Source organism: Coregonus lavaretus (assembly GCF_964263955.1).
Source record: "Coregonus lavaretus genome assembly, chromosome: 30".
Classification (NCBI taxonomy): domain Eukaryota; kingdom Metazoa; phylum Chordata; class Actinopteri; order Salmoniformes; family Salmonidae; genus Coregonus; species Coregonus lavaretus.
The window spans coordinates 39,551,930-39,560,542 of NC_140017.1; the positions used below are offsets into that span (position 1 = coordinate 39,551,930).

General features: G+C 42.1%; 1 pseudogene across 1 annotated transcript; it reads left to right on the plus strand.

Annotated features, from left to right (window-relative positions):
* Window positions 1-290: 290 nt before the first annotated feature.
* Window positions 291-5,781, plus strand: LOC311105929 (extracellular calcium-sensing receptor-like; annotated as a pseudogene). Its single transcript has 7 exons — window positions 291-424; window positions 1,043-1,337; window positions 1,803-2,092; window positions 2,336-2,636; window positions 3,426-3,628; window positions 4,257-4,602; window positions 4,877-5,781. The product of its transcript is annotated as an extracellular calcium-sensing receptor-like (transcript).
* Window positions 5,782-8,613: the final 2,832 nt, after the last annotated feature.

The following is an 8,613-nucleotide window of genomic DNA, read 5'->3' on the forward strand; positions in this document are numbered from 1 at the left end:
CATGGCCATACCCACAATGTGATCCCCAGAGGAATCCCCACAGAAAAAGCCAGTGGGATAGTATTTAACTCAGAGTAGAGAGACAACCTGACCGACATGGGTCTGTGTGGCGCTGTGTTACCCCATACCTTCTACACATCAGGGGAATGAGTCTCTCTCCGGCTCCTGCTCTGGATCCAAGTCTGGCTGGTAGTCTGGGTCTTCTACATCTGGCTGTGGTGGCTGGTGGGCTTTCCTTGCTCTGGTCTGCGTCTGCCTCTGGGCTGGAGTCTGTCATATGCAGGCTCCAGGGCACCCCTTGTCCTCCGGCGTTCTCCCAGGACGGGGACTTTGTCATCGGGGGTGTTTTCTCCATCCACTACTACATGAACACTATGGAACACAGCTACACCAGCCTGCCTGAACCCCTGCAGTGCACCGGGAGGTCAGTGAGCGCAAGAGGGACCAGGGGACAGGGACTGTGGCTGTGTGGGGAGACAGATAAACTGTGTTTTAAAGACAGATAAACAATGTGTTTAAAGACAGAGAAAGATTCTGTTTAAAGACAGAGAAACAGTGTGTTTTAAATACAGATAAAGTGTTTTAAAGACAGATAAACAGTGTTTTAAAGACAGATAAACTGTGTTTTAAAGACATATAAACAATGTGTTTAAAGACAGAGAAAGAGTCTGTTTAAAGACAGAGAAACAGTGTGTTTTAAAGACAGATAAAGTGTTTTAAAGACAGATAAACAGTGTTTTAAAGACAGATAAACTGTGTTTTAAAGACAGATAAACAGTGTTTTAAAGACAAAGAAACCGAGTGTTTGTGTCATAGAGAGTAGGTAAAGCCTACTGTTACAAAGGATCACATTTTCAAAATGGAGGCTATCCTACAATGTCCTCAATTGCAGAATACAAATGTGTAGGCCTATAGACAGTGTGGAATATAAGGATAGATATTAGGCTGTTTGCCCTGGTAACTCTATTAAATAAAAATACATTCTACGTGCTAGTTTACCATTTAGTCAAGAGGTGCTCACTCACACATCTTCTATTTACAGTATGGATTCCCGTGAGTTGCGCCTCTCGCGCGCCATGGTCTTCGCTGTTGAGGAAATAAACAACAGTTCGGACCTGCTACCGGGTGTCACGCTTGGTTATCAAGTGCACGACTCGTGCTCCTCAGTCCTGATGGCCGTGAAAGTGGCCTTCCAGCTGGCTAACGGCCAGGACCCCATGTTTGATACCGGAGAACAGTGCTCGGGGTCGGCTACGGTGACAGCTATTGTGGGCGAGTCTGCCTCCACACCTACCATCAGCATGTCGCGCATCATCGGCCCTTTTGGCATTCCTCAGGTAAACTCCTGTGGAAAGAAATCATTCAGCTTCTTTTAACTTACTGTATTCCAACTGTATTCTTCTCTCCTTCAGAAATAGACATTTCTGTGTGAAATTATGTGGAGAAAGTCTGGAGAACGTCTGTAGGCATTTAAACAATCTGAGGACTATCTTTCATAGGCTAGGTTGTTATGGGAGACCAGGGATTGGTGTCACACTTTTTACTCATGTATTTCTCAGCACCAGTATGTCTTATAAAACTATTTCCAACATGAGTAGAATGACCAAGGTCTTGGGTAGAAATGTGTATCCTTTTCATTCTGTCCTAATGAAAAACAATAAATTGGGTTATTATTATTAATGTATCCCTAACATCATACTACATAGCTAAAGGGAATAAAATAAGGAAGTAGCCTATAAATGAGACTTGTTTGGCCGACATTATGTTCTTTTTCATGTTTTCGACTGTCTGTTTTTACCTAGGTGAGCCACTCATCCACCTGTGCGTGTCTGAGTGATAAGAAACAGTTTCCAACCTTCTTCAGAACCATCCCCAGTGACCAGTTCCAGGCTGCCGCTCTGGCCCGCCTCATCAGATACTTCGGCTGGACCTGGATTGGGGCGGTCCGTTCCGACTCCGACTACGGTAATAACGGCATGGCGGCGTTCCTAAAGGCGGCACAAGAGCAGGGCATCTGTGTGGAGTACTCTGAAGCCTTCTACCGTACCAACCCACTCAGCAGAGTGCAACGGGTGGCCGACGTGATCCGCAGGTCATCCATGATTACTTGTGAACTTTTCATTCACACAAAAGCAAAACCTTATTTATAAAAGCTGCTATTGTTATTAATTTCTCTCTTTTCCCAAAGCTGACCTGTGAGACCAACACGATTTGCATATTTCAAGCATGACAAAAGTGTTGATTAATACTGATCTTCATGTTCACTTCACTGAGACATTCCAATGAATGACAAACATGACAAGCATGTTTTATGTTTTAATCATGTTCCCCACAGCTCCACAGCCCGGGTGGTGGTTGCATTCGTAGCCTCTGGGGACATGAGGATCCTGCTGAAGGAGTTGGACCGTCTGCCCTCTCCGCCCCGCCAGTGGATCGGGAGTGAGACCTGGATAGCCGAACCAGATATGTTTTCAGCCTGTGTGCCGGGGCCATCGGATTTGGCATCCAGCGCTCTGTCATCCCCGGCCTCAGGGACTTCCTCCTGGACCTCTCCCCCCAGAAGGTGTCCAGCTCTCCCCTGCTCACTGAGTTCTGGGAGGGAGCCTTTGGCTGTCGGCTGGAGATAGGTATCTACAGTGTCCTAGCTATCTATCTATCTATCTATCTATCTATCTATCTATCTATCTATCTATCTATCTATCTATCTATCTATCTATCTATCTATCTATCTATCTATCTATCTATCTATCTATCTATCTATCTATCTATCTATCTATCTATCTATCTATCTATCTATCTATCTATCTATCTATCTATCTATCTATCTATCTATCTATCTATCTATCTATCTATCTATCTATCTATCTATCTATCTATCTATCTATCTATCTATCTATCTATCTATCTATCTATCTATCTATCTATCTATCTATCTATCTGTCTGTCTGTCTGTCTGTCTGTCTGTCTGTCTGTCTGTCTGTCTGTCTGTCTGTCTGTCTGTCTGTCTGTCTGTCTGTCTGTCTGTCTGTCTGTCTGTCTGTCTGTCTGTCTGTCTGTCTGTCTGTCTGTCTGTCTGTCTGTCTGTCTGTCTGTCTGTCTGTCTGTCTGTCTGTCTGTCTGTCTGTCTGTCTGTCTGTCTGTCTGTCTGTCTGTCTATCTATCTATCTATCTATCTATCTATCTATCTATCTATCTATCTATCTATCTATCTATCTATCTATCTATCTATCTATCTATCTATCTATCTATCTATCTATCTATCTATCTATCTATCTATCTATCTATCTATCTATCTATCTATCTATCTATCTATCTATCTATCTATCTATCTATCTATCTATCTATCTATCTATCTATCTATCTATCTATCTATCTATCTATCTAACGTTCTGTCTGTCTGTCTGTAGGGACTACTACAGGTGTAGGGGTTAAGGAGAAGGTGTGTGATGGTAGTGAGGATATACATCAGCTAGAGACCCCCTACACAGATACATCCCAGCTGCGTGTCACTAACATGGTGTATAAAGCTGTTTACGCCATAGCACACGCCATCCACAGCATTGTTTGTGAAGAGAGAGCAAACTCCACTGTGCACTGTGACAAAAACCTCAATGTGAAACCAACACAGGTGAATGACTAGATTAAAGTAAAATGTCCTGATAGATATGTTTATTTAGACTACATGTATGAAGGAGTTCTCACTATACATTACAGCTGGTTCTGAAGTAACACCTCTGATAAATACATCAGGTAAATGAGGGTTCTGTTTCTCTCTCCCTCAATCCATCCCTCTCTTTCACTCTCTCCCTCTCTTTCCCTCTCTCCGTCCCTCATCCCCTCTCTTCATCTCTCTCTCCATTTCGCTCTTCCCCTCTCTCCATCTCTCTCTTCCTCTCTCTCGCTCTCTCTCTCTCCATCTCTCTTCCCTCTCTCCATCTATCTCTCCATATCTCTCTTACCTTCTCTCCATCTCTCTCTCTCTCCACCTCTCTTTCCCTCTCTCCATCTCTCTTCCTCTCTCCATCTCTATCTCCATCTATCTCTCCCTCTCTCCATCTCTCTTCCCCTCTCTCCATCTCTCTCTCCATCTCTCTCTTCCCTTCTCTCCATCTCTCTCTCTCTCTCTCCACCTCTCTTCCCCTCTCTCCATCGATCTCTCCCTCTCTCCATCTCTCTTCCCCTCTCTCCATCTCTCTCTCCATCTATCTCTCCCTCTCTTTCCTCCATACTTTCTCCCTTGCCCTTCCAACCCTCAGGTCCTGGAGAGATTGAGAAGGGTGAACTTCTCCCGTAACGGGTACCAGGTGTCTTTCGATGCCAACGGGGACCCAGTGGCCACCTATGAGCTGGTCAACTGGCAGATAGGGGAGAGTGGGAAGATGAAATTTGTGACAGTGGGGCGCTATGATGCATCCCTGCCCCCTGACCAGAGGTTTCACATCGAGAAGGAAATCACCTGGGTAAAGAACAGTACACAGGTGCCTGTGTCAGTGTGCAGTGAGAGCTGTCCCCCAGGCACTCGTAAGGCTGCACAGAAAGGAAAGCCTGTCTGCTGTTATGACTGTATCCCATGTGCAGAGGGAGAGATCAGCAATAACACAGGTAGGCCTATAGGAATAGTTGGCAGAAAATGTGTGGTCATTTCTGTCATTGTTTACTATATAGTGGTTTATTCATATTAATAGCACTACAAAGGTAGTGTCTATCAATCACGTTCATGTTCTTATTATCTTATGTAAGCTGCACAGCAATTCAACATTCTTTATTGTAAACTGCCCATGTGCAGCATTGTGGGACATGTATTTGTATGTGTAAATAAATAAAACCTGAACCTGCTATTATTAACATTTGATGTATGTTGTTTTGTCCTGGTCAGATTCTTCAGACTGTCTGATCTGTCCTGAGGACCACTGGCCCAACACTGAGAGAGACCGCTGCGTCCTCAAGCCTGTGGAGTTCCTGTCCTTCCACGAGGTTCTCGGAATAATCCTGACCGCCTTCTCTGTGGGCGGGGCTTGTCTGGCCATCTCCACGGCAACCGTCTTCTACCACCACCGAACTTCGGCCATCGTCAGGGCCAACAACTCTGAGCTGAGCTTCCTGCTGCTCTTCTCCTTGACTCTGTGTTTTCTGTGTTCTCTTACTTTCATTGGCCGGCCCTCTGAGTGGTCCTGTATGCTGCGCCACACAGCGTTTGGGATCACCTTCGTCCTCTGCATCTCTTGTGTTCTGGGGAAAACAATAGTGGTGTTGATGGCCTTCAGGGCTACAATTCCAGACAGTAATGTCATGAAATGGTTTGGGCCTCCACAGCAGAGATTGACTGTGGTGTCCTTCACGTTTGTCCAGGCTTTGATATGCACTCTGTGGTTGGTCCTGTCCCCTCCCTTCCCTGTTAAAAACCTCACTACCTACAAGGAAAAGATCATTCTAGAGTGTGATGTGGGTTCAGCCATTGGTTTCTGGGCTGTGTTGGGGTATATAGGACTCCTGGCTCTCTTGTGCTTTGTGCTGGCTTTTCTGGCTCGAAAGCTGCCTGATAACTTCAATGAGGCCAAATTCATCACCTTCAGCATGCTCATATTCTGTGCAGTCTGGATCACCTTTATCCCAGCTTATGTCAGCTCTCCTGGGAAGTTCACTGTAGCTGTGGAGATATTTGCTATCATCGCCTCTAGCTTTGGGTTGTTCTTTTTATTATTTGTTCCAAAATGCTTTATTATTCTGTTCAGGCCGGAGAAGAACACCAAGAAACACCTTATGGGGAAGAACACATTGTAACATTCAGTGATATGGTATATCAAACAGTTAGGTAGCACTACTCTGACAGAGATTACCATGAATTTAGCAGATAATCATTGGTAACATTGTAACTAGAAACATGACACAGGGTCACTTTGGATATTGCAATGTTTTGAGATAGTGTTCAAATCTAGAGTGTTCAATCTAATTTGACCAGCTAAATGATGTGGTTAGGAGTAGCCTACAGAGTGGAACCACTTCCATTGTAAAAAAATATGTATTCCTTTATGATTTGATATAACATTGAAGTGCATGTGTTCAATTGCTATTTTAATTCATCATATGATGTATTATAACAGTATACTACAATAAACATGTTCAGATACATCTGTGTCTTGTCAATGATTTGCTTGGCCTGTCAATCCACATTTGTTAGATACCTTGTTTTTTATATTCATTATATTTTATTAATTACAGATCACATACAACCAACTTTATCACATTATTCCAGACACTTCAACCCAGTGTCCAGTAAGGGGCAGTCTTCTCATGCAAACGTCAACTACTAGAACAGTTGATTTAGTAATTAGGACACACACTGTACCAGAAGCCAAATGGTTGCTGCATTCTAGTGCAATGTAGTGGACAGCAACCATAATGAGTTATTTGTTAGGAGTAACACTTTACAATTCAAAGGTCTGACTGCACAGAGATGCTTGGGGAAAATGGTTACAACGGGGGACCAGAGTGTTTGTGTCTCAGGTGAAGAGGGTAGATCTGATCTCCATCACCTAGGACATGACATAGATTAAATAGATTAATCAAATCTCACATTGTTGTCCATTCTTGCTCAATCTTGCATGCTTTCTCAAACGGCTGTAACTGTATATGCATTCGTAAATCAGGTCCTTTCTTGATTTGGGCTCTGGGATGTAACAACCATTGAGCATCTAATCTTATGGTTGATTGTGGAGGAAAGGGGTTGAGTGTGTAAGCGTATGTGTGTGTGTGTGTGTGTGTGTGTGTGTGTGTGTGTGTGTATCCCACATCTGTTGCAAGGGGGTAAGGATGTTAGGGAGAATATAGGATGAATCACAATAATTGTTTGCAAAAATTCAGGTTATAGGTTCAAATAATACGTATGAACTGCCGACATTATTACGCATAATAATTGATAATAATGGATAATAAGATATGCAAGATATTTGAATAGATATATATTTTTTAAATAGCTATATATAGAGAGAGGTGAGAGTATTGGAAATGCTTTTGGCGGTTGACCTGCTTCTGTTTTGTGGGTGGCAGTGTGTGCTGTTTTCGATGGATGGGTCCTGGTCTCTCGGGGGCATAGGGATCCGGGGGACGGGGGTGGTCACCCGATTACTGGGAAGACGGCCCAACTTGGGATGGGGAGGGACTTTAGCGGGGCAATTAGTGGAGAACAATTGGAGGGTTACTTAGTAACAATGCAAATATTATGGTATAGCTATATGGACATTCAATCACTATGATATTTTTTATTGGTAAATCTACAAACATATATAATGACAAATAGATTTGAAAATTATATCTCATTATGGTATGTGGTGAAATAAGTATAGCCAGTTATAATTGTAATGGCTTAGCAGATAATAACAAAAGAAGAACAATATTTACATGGCTCAAAGAGAAGGAATATAATAGCTATTGTTTACAGGAAACTCATTCAACAATTCTAGATGAAGTTGCGTGGAAAAAGGGATGGGGGGGGGGGGGGGGGGGGGGCAAAATATACTTCTCCCATCGGCTAAGAAACTCAAAAGGGGTGATGATATTAATTAACAGTAAATTCGATCCGAATGTGCAAATTGTCCAAACAGATACGCAAGGTAGATGGATTATTTTAAATATGTTATTGGACCATAAACAGATATGGCTCATTAACCTTTACGGACAAATAATGATGATCCACACTTCTTTGAAAATATATATAATAAATTGTCAACCTTGCAAGCAATTCAAGACTCTATTATTATGGTGGGAGATTATAATACTGTTTTAAATAGCTCAATGGACCGTAAAGGAAATCACACTACAAACAATCACCCTCATGCTCTTAAGGAAATCGTGAATGACATGGATACATTAGAACTAGTAGATATATGGAGGCTTAAATATCCTGATCTAGTGAGATATACATGGCGGAGACACAATCAAGCTAGTCGTCTTGACTTCTTTCTTATGTCATTCTCGTTGGCACCAAAAGTTTAAAAAGTGTTGAAAGGGGACAGAATGCGCTCGGACCATCATATAATTGGCATATACATTACTCTTACTGGATTTCCATGTGGGCGAGGATATTGAACATTTAATCAAAGCCTATTGGATGATAACTTTTCTTTAACTAGGACAGAGGAATGTATAACTGACTTTTTCCGACATAACATAGGTACAGCAAATCCTCTTATTGTATGGGACACCTTTAAATGTGCCTTTAGAGGCCATGCAATTCAGTTTTCATCTCGAAAACAAAAGCAATTTAGGTCAAAAGAGTCCACACTAACAAAGGAAATAGAAGGTCTAACAGAACTGATAGATAGCAATAAAAACTGTAACACAGAGGCTCAGAATAAATTGGAGGAAAAACTAAAAGAAATGGAGAAACTTATTCAAGAAAGATCAAGTGTAATATATTAGTAAAAATAAAGCAAACTGGTTGGAATATTGGGAAAAATGCATCAAATTATTATATTATAAGAATGCTACCAAAAATAATTTACTGAAACTGGTTACAATTGACGAAGTCACTCATGATTCACCAAATGATATTTTGAATGAGGAAACAAAGTACTTTAAGCATATGTTTTTGTTTCAGTCGCCTCCATCTCCTCT